This window comes from Chanodichthys erythropterus, chromosome 20, assembly GCF_024489055.1.
Source record: "Chanodichthys erythropterus isolate Z2021 chromosome 20, ASM2448905v1, whole genome shotgun sequence".
NCBI classification, from domain to species: Eukaryota; Metazoa; Chordata; class Actinopteri; order Cypriniformes; family Xenocyprididae; genus Chanodichthys; species Chanodichthys erythropterus.
In genome coordinates, this window is record NC_090240.1 from 430,090 (window position 1) to 442,102 (window position 12,013).

Below are 12,013 nucleotides of genomic sequence, written 5' to 3' on the forward strand. Positions count from 1 at the left end.
CAACCTACCAAGCTGCCTATGTCCTCCGTTTCATTTGTCACGGCTTTGAGCCGGTCGTGACACTAGCGACCACGGGGTCATTTAGAAAACGGCCATGGTCGAGTGCCCCCAAAAGCCTGTCGTCCCTGAAGGAAAACTCAGAACTTTGCGAAACCAGGCGAGCGCACGCAACACCCGATTCCATAAAAGGGGCGTGCAAACACACACGGAGCCACAGACAACGCTACGACTGTTAGAAACCACAGGTTCTCTCGGCACCACCTAATCTTCTTTCAACCAGTATGTCCAGGGAGAGCGCGAACGCAGTCCCCCACTACCATAAATTATGCAGTCGAGATTCCCACATTTGGGGAATTCGCAGGGGTCAGCACAACCGGAGTGCAATGGCCGAGCCTCGCCCTGGGTGAACCACCTTCCTGATCATGGTGTCTCCCCTGCCAGGTAAGTATGAGTCCCCAGGCCTCCAGTCAGAGGCTACCCTATCCCTCTTTGCCGTCCTCATCAACGGTGACCCCCCTCCCCCACCCCAAGCAAAGGAAGGGCGTGTCCCTTCCATTACTTGACTGCGATTTCCGTGACCATGCCTTCAAGCCGGCAAACTGCCAAGCACCTACAGGTGCTGGTCGTATGATTAGAATGTCATCAAAAAGTTGATTTCTTTCACTAATTCCTTTCAAAAAGTCAAACTTGTATATTATGTACATTGCACACAGACTGATATATTTCAAATGTTTATTTCTTTTAATTTTGATGATTATAACTGACAACTAAGGAAAATCCCAAATCCGGTATCTCAGCAAATTTAGAATATTACTTAAGACCAATACAAAGAAAGGATTTTTAGAAATCTTGGCCAACTGAAAACTATAAACATGAAAAGTATGAGCGTGTGCAGCACTCAATACTTAGTTGGGGCTCCTTTTGCCTGAATTACTGCAGCAATGCGGCGTGGCATGGAGTCGATCGGTCTGTGGCACTGCTCAGGTGTTATGAGAGCCCAGGTTGCTCTGATAGTGGCCTTCAGCTCTTCTTAATTGTTGGGTCTGGCATATGGCATCTTCCTCTTCACAATACCCCGTAGATTTTCTATGGGGTTAAGGTCAGGCGAGTTTGCTGGCCAATTAAGAACAGGGATACCATGGTCCTTAAACCGGGTACTGGTAGCTTTGGCACTGTGTGCAGGTGCCAAGTCCTGTTGGGAAATGAAATCTGCATCTCCATAAAGTTGGTCAGCAGCAGGAAGCATGAAGTGCTCTAAAACTTCCTGGTATACGGCTGCGTTGACCTTGGACCTCAGAAAACACAGTGGGCCAACACCAGCAGATGACATGGCACCCCAAACCATCACTGACTGTGGAAACTTTAGGCTGGCCCTCAAGCGACGTGGATTGTGTGCCTCTCCTCTCTTCCTCCAGACTCTGGGACCCCGATTTCCAAAGGAAATGCCAAATTGACTTTCATCAGAGAACGTAACTTTGGACCACTCAGCAGCAGTCCAGTCCTTTTTGTCGAGGCGCCTCTGACGCTGTCTGTTGTTCAAGAGTGGCTTGACACAAGGAACGAGACAGCTGAAAACCATGTCTTGCATACGTCTGTGCGTAGGGGTTCTTGAAGCACTGACTCCAGCTGCAGTCCACTCTTTGTGAATCTCCCCCACATTTTTGAATGGGTTCTGTTTCACAGTCCTCTCCAGGGTGCGGTTATCCCTATTGCTAGTACACTTTTTTTCTACCACATCTTTTCCTTCCCTTCGCCTCTCTATTAATGTGCTTGGACACAGAGCTCTGCGAACAGCCAGCCTCTTTTGCAATGACCTTTTGTGTCTTGGCCTCCTTGTGCAAGGTGTCAGTGGTCGTCTTTTGGACAACTGTCAAGTCAGCAGTCTTCCCCATGACTGTGTAGCCTACAGAACTAGACTGAGAGACCATTTAAAGGCCTTTGCAGGTGTTTTGAGTTAATTAGCTGATAAGAGTGTGTGGCACCAGGTGTCTTCAATATTGAACCTTTTCACAATATTCTAATTTTCTGAGATAGTGACTTTGGGATTTTCCATAGTTGTCAGCTATACTCATCAAAATGAAAAGAAATAAACATGTGAAACCTCTCAGTCTGTGTGTAATGAATGAATATGATATATACAAGTTTCACTTTTTGAAAGGAATTAGTGAAATAAATCAACTTTTTGATGACATTCTAATTATATGACCAGCACCTGTACACGAGCTGCGGTCCTTTAGACCAGTGGTTCCCATCAGTCAGGCGTGTTTGATTAGATGTCTCCCTGATCAAACACACCCGATCCAACTCATCAGCTCGTTGGTAAAGACTCCAAGACCTCAGACGGGCGCATCAGACAAGAGTGACATTCAAGACGTGCAGTGCTGGTTTGGGAACCGCTGCTTTGGAACAACGGCGACCGTTTCATAAGGGTGCGAGACGGTGCCACCCTGCCAGCCACCCCACCGCAGGTACATAGAGACTCCTTGTGAAGCTCCAGCGACATTCCCTCTGCTATTAACCACAACGATTTGCAGTCCCCCAAAAGGGGAAGCACACCGTTCCTGGAGACACTGCAATACCAGGTCGATGCGTGGAGTGGACGGAGCAAGCCCCGGTTCCGGCTCCATGAGCCAAAAATCCATTTAATATGTAGTCCCCAGATAGGGGACGTATCAGATATTAAACTGATAAGAACAGATTCCATCTTTTACATACACAAACTCAGACAGTTCATCAACACATACTTTTTATAACTCACTTTAGGTCCCATTTAATCCCTTTTTCCCTTCAAACATTTTTTAATTTCCCCCTCAATATTATCATTTTGCACTGCGCCCTGCACTCTAGCCAAAACACAATAAAAAATTGATTTAGGACCCCATCCTGTTCGTTTGGACCTTAACATCGAAGTTCTGTGATTCCACAAAACCCTTTTGCCTTCTGATATAATTATCCACACCACCTTCCTCAATTCAAACTTCTGTCCCCCCAGACCCTCCCCATAAATTACCAGGTTCCGGGTCAGAGGAGGACCTTTCCACCCCTTCCACCACTGATACAGCAAAGTCCAGAAGGCAGATGAAACTGGGCATGTCCAAAATACATGTTCTATTGTTTCCTCCCTCCCACAACCAATTGGGCAGAAAGGTGACTTCCCTTGCCCATGACGATACTGCCTCTCCCTTACAGGCAAACGCCCCAGGGCCCCCAACCAATGAAGGTCTCTGCAAGCTCCATCCACATATGCTGGCTGTAGCATTGCCCAATTCACAGTGATGGGAAGAAATCTCTCTAGTCCCCCCTTCCCTGCCCCCTCTCCCTTAAACCCTTGTACAGTTCCCTATGATTTATCACTGTTCCCTGTTCCAGACACCAAGGATGTTGACGTATAAATTTGGCAAACCACTGATATTCTTCCGGCCTGTCAAAAGCCCACGGAACCAACTTATCCCATGCAATCAAAGATCTTAGTGGAAAGGCTGCCCAGAACCTTGCAAAAAAATAAGCTTTGTGGTTTGTTGCCTGTAGGATTAAACGTGCCACAAAGGATGAAAAAATAGATGCTACCCACAAGGTAAAAAAAGGCACCTCCCTCCCACCCTTCTTAATTTCTTGGCTCACCTGAGCCCTGGATACCAGCTCGCACCTTCCCTTCCACAGAAAGGAGAACACAAGACCTTCCAACTCTCTGCCACAATTATAGGGAAGAGGGAACACATATGCCAAATAATTGACTGTAGGCAACAAGTCTGCTTTTATCACTAATGTTCGGCTAGTTAAAGAAAGCTCTCTAGTGTTCCAAAGGCCAATTTTGGAGCGCACTTTCCCAATCAAAACCCTCCAGTTCTCCTTAGCGCTGTTCTGCCTGAAGAAACGCACTCCCAAAACCTTCAGACCATCTTCACATAAGCTATATCCCTCAATGGCTGTCTCCCGCCTAGCCCATCGACCTACATACATGACGGCTGACTTTGACATGTTCACTTTCGCCCCTGTAACCCTCCCAAAATCTCCCAAAATCTTGCTTGTTTCTAAAAAATCCTGCCTTGATGTCAAAAACAGTGTCATGTCATCTGCATACAGCGACACCTTTGCTTGCAGACCTCCAGCCCCCGGCATGTGCAGGCCAGTAAAGGCCTGACATGCCCTTAAACGGGAAGCTAAAGGTTCAATGAACAAAATATAAAGAAGAGGGGAGAGAGGACATCCCTGTCTTACTCCTCCCAGCTGCTCAACTGACTCTGTCAGGAAACCATTAACTTTAAACTTACTTACCGCCCCCTTATACAATAAACGAACCCACGCCCTGATACTTGCCCCAAAACCTACCCTCTCAAGAACTGCAAACAAAAAGGAGAGACTAACTCGATCAAAAGCTTTCTCCTGGTCGAGGCTCAAAATTGCTAGAGAAAGCTGCCGTTGCTCAGCCCACCCAATAGCATCTCTGATCAAAGTCAAATTTAGGCTGCCAGAGCGGCCTGGTACCCCACAAGTCTGGTCTGGGTGCACCACCTTCCCCACCACAGACCTCATTCGTATAGCTATGACCTTCGCAAGGATTTTATAGTCAGTAGTAAGGAGAGTGATGGGCCTCCAGTTTGCCAAATCTGTCTTATCTCCCTTCTTATACAAAAGGGAGACATGCCCTGTCCTCATAGAAGCTGTGAGTGACCCAGTCATCAGGCTCTCATTATACACCTCAACCAGGTCCTGTCCAATAAGTTGCCAAAAGGAGCAGTATATCTCAACTGGCAACCCATCACAGCCAGGAGCTGTCCCTTTCCTAAGTGATGCCATTGCCTCTTCTGCCTCCTGCAAAGACACCTCCCCTTCTAATGCGGCAGCATCATCACCCTCCAAGACACTCTCTAAACTTGTCAAGAACACCCTCGCCTGAGAGTCTACCAAACCTCGGGGGCTAAAAAGCTGTTTATAAAAAACTGCCACCGTCTTCAACATTTCAGCTGTAGATGTAACATTACCCTTCTCTGTCTTTAACCCTTCTATGCATTTCCTCTGCTGCTGTCTCCTCACAGAGGCAAAAAAATATTTTGATGGACCCTCCTCTAAAAACCGTCTCCTTGCACCCATTTCTAACATAAATTTCTCTGCTTCCTTCATATAAAAACCTTTAACCCTCTCTTGGATAGCATAGAATCTGCCCCACTCCTCAGCTGCCTCTCTGCCCTCCTGAGCCCATAAGGACTGCATCTCCCTAATCCAAACACTAATGAGCCCTCGTCTTTTTACTGCCTTAGCCTCCCCCACCATCTACAGAAGTTAGCTATTCTCTCTTTTACTCCCTCCCACCACTGAGCCTGCGTTTCAAACAGACACTTCAAATTCTGCCAGGCCCTGTATAGGTGCTTAAACACTTGAACAAAAAACTTATCCTGAAGGAAAGATCTGTTCAACCTCCAAGATCCTCTCCCCCTCTGAATACCCCCAACCTCCATCTCGACTCCTATCATACAATGATCAGACAACCAAACCGGCAAGAAGAAGAAATCATCAACCTTAACTCCTGCTGACACAAACACATAATCCAAACGAGATTTTTCCCCTCTACTATTTCTCCAAGTAAAGCCCTCCAAAGCCCTTCCCACCACTTTAAAGGAGTCATAAAGAGAAAAACTCTTAAGGAGGAAAGCCAAATCACCCTTTGGCTCCCTATCTAAAGAAACATTAAAATCCCCTCCCAAAACCACCTTCCGATTTGTATAAAACAAAGGTTTTAATAAATTAAAGAAACCCCCTCTCTCCTCCCTCTTACTAGGCGCATATACATTAATCAGTCTGATGCTAACACCCCTCCATCTTACATCAGCATACAACACCCTCCCCGGAACTACCATTAAATTCTCTTCAATGACAAATTCCTGAGAGTTAAAAAGTATTCCCACCCCATCTGCCATCACATTCCCTGCCCCCCACATAGATGGACCTTTTCCCCAGTCCTTTGCAAAAAGAAGCTCATCTCTGCTGTTCTCTAAATGACATTCCTGTAAAAACATAATGTCAAAATTAACAGAACTCAAGGACTCAAAAAAGCTATCCTTCGTTTTGCCATTTTCAATCCTCTTACATTTAGAGTGGCCACCCTCAGCCCCCCCATTTTAGGCAAACACTAAAGAAAAACAGTCCTTATCCCTTATCCCCTCCAAAACCTCCCTTCCCACCCCCTGTGGTACATCCCTTCACCCTTCTAGCTACTACCTCCGTCCACCCCTGAGAATCATCTTCAGTACTCTCCCCACACTCTCCCCACTCCATCCCCCCTCCCCCCATCCCCCCCTCATATACTACTTCTTTAAAAGCTTTAACCGCTCCCGCTCCCTTCCCCGAGTCATGTAAAGATACCAAGTCCTCCAAAGAAACAAAAGTCTTTACTGTCTCAATCTTGCTGCATTTTCGGTCCCTCTCGTCCTCTCCTCCGCCATCTTCTTCCACCGCTCGCCGACGTCCTCTTCCCCCTGATATCTCCATCTCGCTGTCTCCGCCTCCACTTTGCTCAGAAGTTATAATGTCTAAAGCATCCAGTTGCGACCATGTAAACCTGGCTGGGTCTTCAGCTTGTGGAGTATCTTGAATGGTGTTGTTACTAGACACAATTGCAGCCCCGGAAAACACCTCTGCAATATCGATGTCTGACCAGGTCTGTCCAATACCCTGTGACTGCTCCCTCTCTTGAGCTGCCCCCGGAGGACGTGGCTGGTTGACCTCTGCAACTGCTGGTCCTTTGTCCTGGTGATGCACAGCACTTTCCTCAGCCCCCTGGTCTTTATTAGCACCCTCTGTTGCAGCTGTAAGCTCTGTCTGGTTGATTGAAGAGTTGGATGCCTCACACATGAGAGATTCCAAATCTGCTTGCAGATCTTCCCCCTCCTTAAATAAACTAGCGTAGCTCTTCTTTCTGGCTGGACAACCCCGATACAAATGTTCTTTACTTCCACACAGACTGCAATGCTTGGGAGCAGTACATTCCGCCGCCACATGATCCGTCTTCCCACAGAATCTACATCTCTCTCCCTTGCACTCCACTTTCACATGACCCTGCCCTCCACATCTTCGACAATACACGGGCTGTCCGGGATAGTGCAGGAAACCTCTGTTCGGTCCAATAGAAAAGCTGCCTGGAGGGTGCAGCACAGTGCCAGGTGAAGAGGAGTCAAGTCTCAACTTCACCATGTACCTCCTCTTCCCATTCCATATTCCATATCGATCTCTCAAGCGCTCTCCTCCTCTTACAACATCACAATATCTTGCAATAAATGCCAGGACATCGCCATCCAAATATATACAAAAGGGTTGTATATATGAATAGTAAGTGGGATAAAATCCTGAACAAACACAGGCTGAAGCTGCAGGCCCTCCAGCAATTTATGACCTTCCTTTTTCTTCCAGGCTTCAAAAAAACCAACACAGTCCTTCAAAACACAAAAAGTTAAATCCAAAAATCCAGTTGACACAAAATCTTGTAAACAAAAAACTTCAGCAGGCTGTATCTTGAAAAGTCCTCTAAGAATTTCAGTAACAAAAAAATCTCTTCCAAAACGTTGCTTCACCAATTCTTCAGCATCTTTCTTCAACAACACACGAATCGTATTCCTCAACCGCACCATCAAGGCCGACTCTCTTTCGTCGTTCCCCGACATAACTCCTGGGTAAGATACTACACTTGATCTTAGCCAAAAGGCCGAGAAGCGATGCCGTTGCCAAGCAGTGGGGGCAGAGCCGGCAAAGGCGACGCCCATCTGGGCCGCGGTGGGTTTCGTACTTTGCCTCTAGGACCACTGCTGTCGATCAGATCGTTTGTTAAATAGTGGAGATGATTTGAAACAACCTGCTTTCGCGAACTGGTCCTAGGTTTTTCCATCGACCTCCACAAAAGCACCGCAGTACAATTCTCTGGACTCCCTAGGTCGTTCTTGATCAGGAGGGGGGGGGGGAAAAGCTCAACTTTAACATTTGGATAGTGTGACGAGTCCCTCGTTCTTCCTGCTACGGCCGGCCAGTGGGTGTGGCTGGGAGACTCATCAAGTGAACCATGTACACCCGTGCTTCCCTCTATAAAGCTTGGGCTTTGTTTGGCGTGGTGTGTTGCTTGCTCCTGGGTGCTTTGGTTTTGATTTTGGTCTTTGTTTATTTTGAGTTCCTTATTCATTTAAATGTGGTTCTGTCTGATGTTTGGTTATTGATGTGTCTGACAGAAATTGTGTTTGGTTTTGTTGATTTCTTGTTTCATATATTTTCTTATTTATGCTGATAAATCTCTTTTCGTTGCAACCTACCAAGCTGCCTATGTCCTCCGTTTCATTTGTCACGGCTTTGAGCCGGTCGTGACAATAGCGACCACGGGGTCATTTAGAAAACGGCCATGGTCGAGTGCCCCCAAAAGCCTGTCGTCCCTGAAGAAAAACTCAGAACTTTGCGAAACCAGGCGAGCGCACGCAACACCCGATTCCATAAAAGGGGCGTGCAAACACACACGGAGCCACAGACAACGCTACGACTGTTAGAAACCACAGGTTCTCTCGGCACCACCTAATCTTCTTTCAACCAGTATGTCCAGGGGAGAGCGCGAACGCAGTCCCCCACTACCATAAATTATGCAGTCGAGATTCCCACATTTGGGGAATTCGCAGGGGTCAGCACAACCGGAGTGCAATGGCCGAGCCTCGCCCTGGGTGAACCACCTTCCTGATCATGGTGTCTCCCCTGCCAGGTAAGTATGAGTCCCCAGGCCTCCAGTCAGAGGCTACCCTATCCCTCTTTGCCGTCCTCATCAACGGTGACCCCCTCCCCCATCCCAAGCAAAGGAAGGGCGTGTCCCTTCCATTACTTGACTGCGATTTCCGTGACCATGCCTTCAAGCCGGCAAACTGCCAAGCACCTACAGGTGCTGGTCGTATGATTAGAATGTCATCAAAAAGTTGATTTCTTTCACTAATTCCTTTCAAAAAGTCAAACTTGTATATTATGTACATTGCACACAGACTGATATATTTCAAATGTTTATTTCTTTTAATTTTGATGATTATAACTGACAACTAAGGAAAATCCCAAATCCGGTATCTCAGCAAATTTAGAATATTACTTAAGACCAATACAAAGAAAGGATTTTTAGAAATCTTGGCCAACTGAAAACTATAAACATGAAAAGTATGAGCGTGTGCAGCACTCAATACTTAGTTGGGGCTCCTTTTGCCTGAATTACTGCAGCAATGCGGCGTGGCATGGAGTCGATCGGTCTGTGGCACTGCTCAGGTGTTATGAGAGCCCAGGTTGCTCTGATAGTGGCCTTCAGCTCTTCTTAATTGTTGGGTCTGGCATATGGCATCTTCCTCTTCACAATACCCCGTAGATTTTCTATGGGGTTAAGGTCAGGCTTCACCAATTCTTCAGCATCTTTCTTCAACAACACACGAATCGTATTCCTCAACCGCACCATCAAGGCCGACTCTCTTTCGTCGTTCCCCGACATAACTCCTGGGTAAGATACTACACTTGATCTTAGCCAAAAGGCCGAGAAGCGATGCCGTTGCCAAGCAGTGGGGGCAGAGCCGGCAAAGGCGACGCCCATCTGGGCCGCGGTGGGTTTCGTACTTTGCCTCTAGGACCACTGCTGTCGATCAGATCGTTTGTTAAATAGTGGAGATGATTTGAAACAACCTGCTTTCGCGAACTGGTCCTAGGTTTTTCCATCGACCTCCACAAAAGCACCGCAGTACAATTCTCTGGACTCCCTAGGTCGTTCTTGATCAGGAGGGGGGGGGGGAAAAAAAAGCTCAACTTTAACATTTGGATAGTGTGACGAGTCCCTCGTTCTTCCTGCTACGGCCGGCCAGTGGGTGTGGCTGGGAGACTCATCAAGTGAACCATGTACACCCGTGCTTCCCTCTATAAAGCTTGGGCTTTGTTTGGCGTGGTGTGTTGCTTGCTCCTGGGTGCTTTGGTTTTGATTTTGGTCTTTGTTTATTTTGAGTTCCTTATTCATTTAAATGTGGTTCTGTCTGATGTTTGGTTATTGATGTGTCTGACAGAAATTGTGTTTGGTTTTGTTGATTTCTTGTTTCATATATTTTCTTATTTATGCTGATAAATCTCTTTTCGTTGCAACCTACCAAGCTGCCTATGTCCTCCGTTTCATTTGTCACGGCTTTGAGCCGGTCGTGACAATAGCGACCACGGGGTCATTTAGAAAACGGCCGTGGTCGAGTGCCCCCAAAAGCCTGTCGTCCCTGAAGGAAAACTCAGAACTTTGCGAAACCAGGCGAGCGCACGCAACACCCGATTCCATAAAAGGGGCGTGCAAACACACACGGAGCCACAGACAACGCTACGACTGTTAGAAACCACAGGTTCTCTCGGCACCACCTAATCTTCTTTCAACCAGTATGTCCAGGGGAGAGCGCGAACGCAGTCCCCCACTACCATAAATTATGCAGTCGAGATTCCCACATTTGGGGAATTCGCAGGGGTCAGCACAACCGGAGTGCAATGGCCGAGCCTCGCCCTGGGTGAACCACCTTCCTGATCATGGTGTCTCCCCTGCCAGGTAAGTATGAGTCCCCAGGCCTCCAGTCAGAGGCTACCCTATCCCTCTTTGCCGTCCTCATCAACGGTGACCCCCTCCCCCACCCCAAGCAAAGGAAGGGCGTGTCCCTTCCATTACTTGACTGCGATTTCCGTGACCATGCCTTCAAGCCGGCAAACTGCCAAGCACCTACAGGTGCTGGTCGTATGATTAGAATGTCATCAAAAAGTTGATTTCTTTCACTAATTCCTTTCAAAAAGTCAAACTTGTATATTATGTACATTGCACACAGACTGATATATTTCAAATGTTTATTTCTTTTAATTTTGATGATTATAACTGACAACTAAGGAAAATCCCAAATCCGGTATCTCAGCAAATTTAGAATATTACTTAAGACCAATACAAAGAAAGGATTTTTAGAAATCTTGGCCAACTGAAAACTATAAACATGAAAAGTATGAGCGTGTGCAGCACTCAATACTTAGTTGGGGCTCCTTTTGCCTGAATTACTGCAGCAATGCGGCGTGGCATGGAGTCGATCGGTCTGTGGCACTGCTCAGGTGTTATGAGAGCCCAGGTTGCTCTGATAGTGGCCTTCAGCTCTTCTTAATTGTTGGGTCTGGCATATGGCATCTTCCTCTTCACAATACCCCGTAGATTTTCTATGGGGTTAAGGTCAGGCGAGTTTGCTGGCCAATTAAGAACAGGGATACCATGGTCCTTAAACCGGGTACTGGTAGCTTTGGCACTGTGTGCAGGTGCCAAGTCCTGTTGGGAAATGAAATCTGCATCTCCATAAAGTTGGTCAGCAGCAGGAAGCATGAAGTGCTCTAAAACTTCCTGGTATACGGCTGCGTTGACCTTGGACCTCAGAAAACACAGTGGGCCAACACCAGCAGATGACATGGCACCCCAAACCATCACTGACTGTGGAAACTTTAGGCTGGCCCTCAAGCGACGTGGATTGTGTGCCTCTCCTCTCTTCCTCCAGACTCTGGGACCCCGATTTCCAAAGGAAATGCCAAATTGACTTTCATCAGAGAACGTAACTTTGGACCACTCAGCAGCAGTCCAGTCCTTTTTGTCGAGGCGCCTCTGACGCTGTCTGTTGTTCAAGAGTGGCTTGACACAAGGAACGAGACAGCTGAAAACCATGTCTTGCATACGTCTGTGCGTAGGGGTTCTTGAAGCACTGACTCCAGCTGCAGTCCACTCTTTGTGAATCTCCCCCACATTTTTGAATGGGTTCTGTTTCACAGTCCTCTCCAGGGTGCGGTTATCCCTATTGCTAGTACACTTTTTTTCTACCACATCTTTTCCTTCCCTTCGCCTCTCTATTAATGTGCTTGGACACAGAGCTCTGCGAACAGCCAGCCTCTTTTGCAATGACCTTTTGTGTCTTGGCCTCCTTGTGCAAGGTGTCAGTGGTCGTCTTTTGGACAACTGTCAAGTCAGCAGTCTTCCCCATGACTG

At 47.2% G+C, this 12,013-nt stretch overlaps 5 non-coding genes across 5 annotated transcripts; all 5 read right to left on the reverse strand.

Annotated features, from left to right (window-relative positions):
* Positions 1 to 285: 285 nt before the first annotated feature.
* On the reverse strand, positions 286 to 449 carry LOC137010045 (U1 spliceosomal RNA). The gene has a single exon (XR_010893124.1). It is a non-coding gene; the product is annotated as a U1 spliceosomal RNA (small nuclear RNA).
* Positions 450 to 2,545: 2,096 nt separating this feature from the next.
* On the reverse strand, positions 2,546 to 2,733 carry LOC137010264 (U2 spliceosomal RNA). The gene has a single exon (XR_010893312.1). It is a non-coding gene; the product is annotated as a U2 spliceosomal RNA (small nuclear RNA).
* A 4,775-nt stretch (positions 2,734 to 7,508) lies between these two features.
* On the reverse strand, positions 7,509 to 7,708 carry LOC137010332 (U2 spliceosomal RNA). Its single transcript, XR_010893353.1, has one exon. It is a non-coding gene; the product is annotated as a U2 spliceosomal RNA (small nuclear RNA).
* An 861-nt stretch (positions 7,709 to 8,569) lies between these two features.
* LOC137009921 (U1 spliceosomal RNA) lies at positions 8,570 to 8,733 on the reverse strand. Its single transcript, XR_010893008.1, has one exon. It is a non-coding gene; the product is annotated as a U1 spliceosomal RNA (small nuclear RNA).
* A 1,669-nt stretch (positions 8,734 to 10,402) lies between these two features.
* LOC137009922 (U1 spliceosomal RNA) lies at positions 10,403 to 10,566 on the reverse strand. The gene has a single exon (XR_010893009.1). It is a non-coding gene; the product is annotated as a U1 spliceosomal RNA (small nuclear RNA).
* Between the last annotated feature and the right edge of the window lie 1,447 nt (positions 10,567 to 12,013).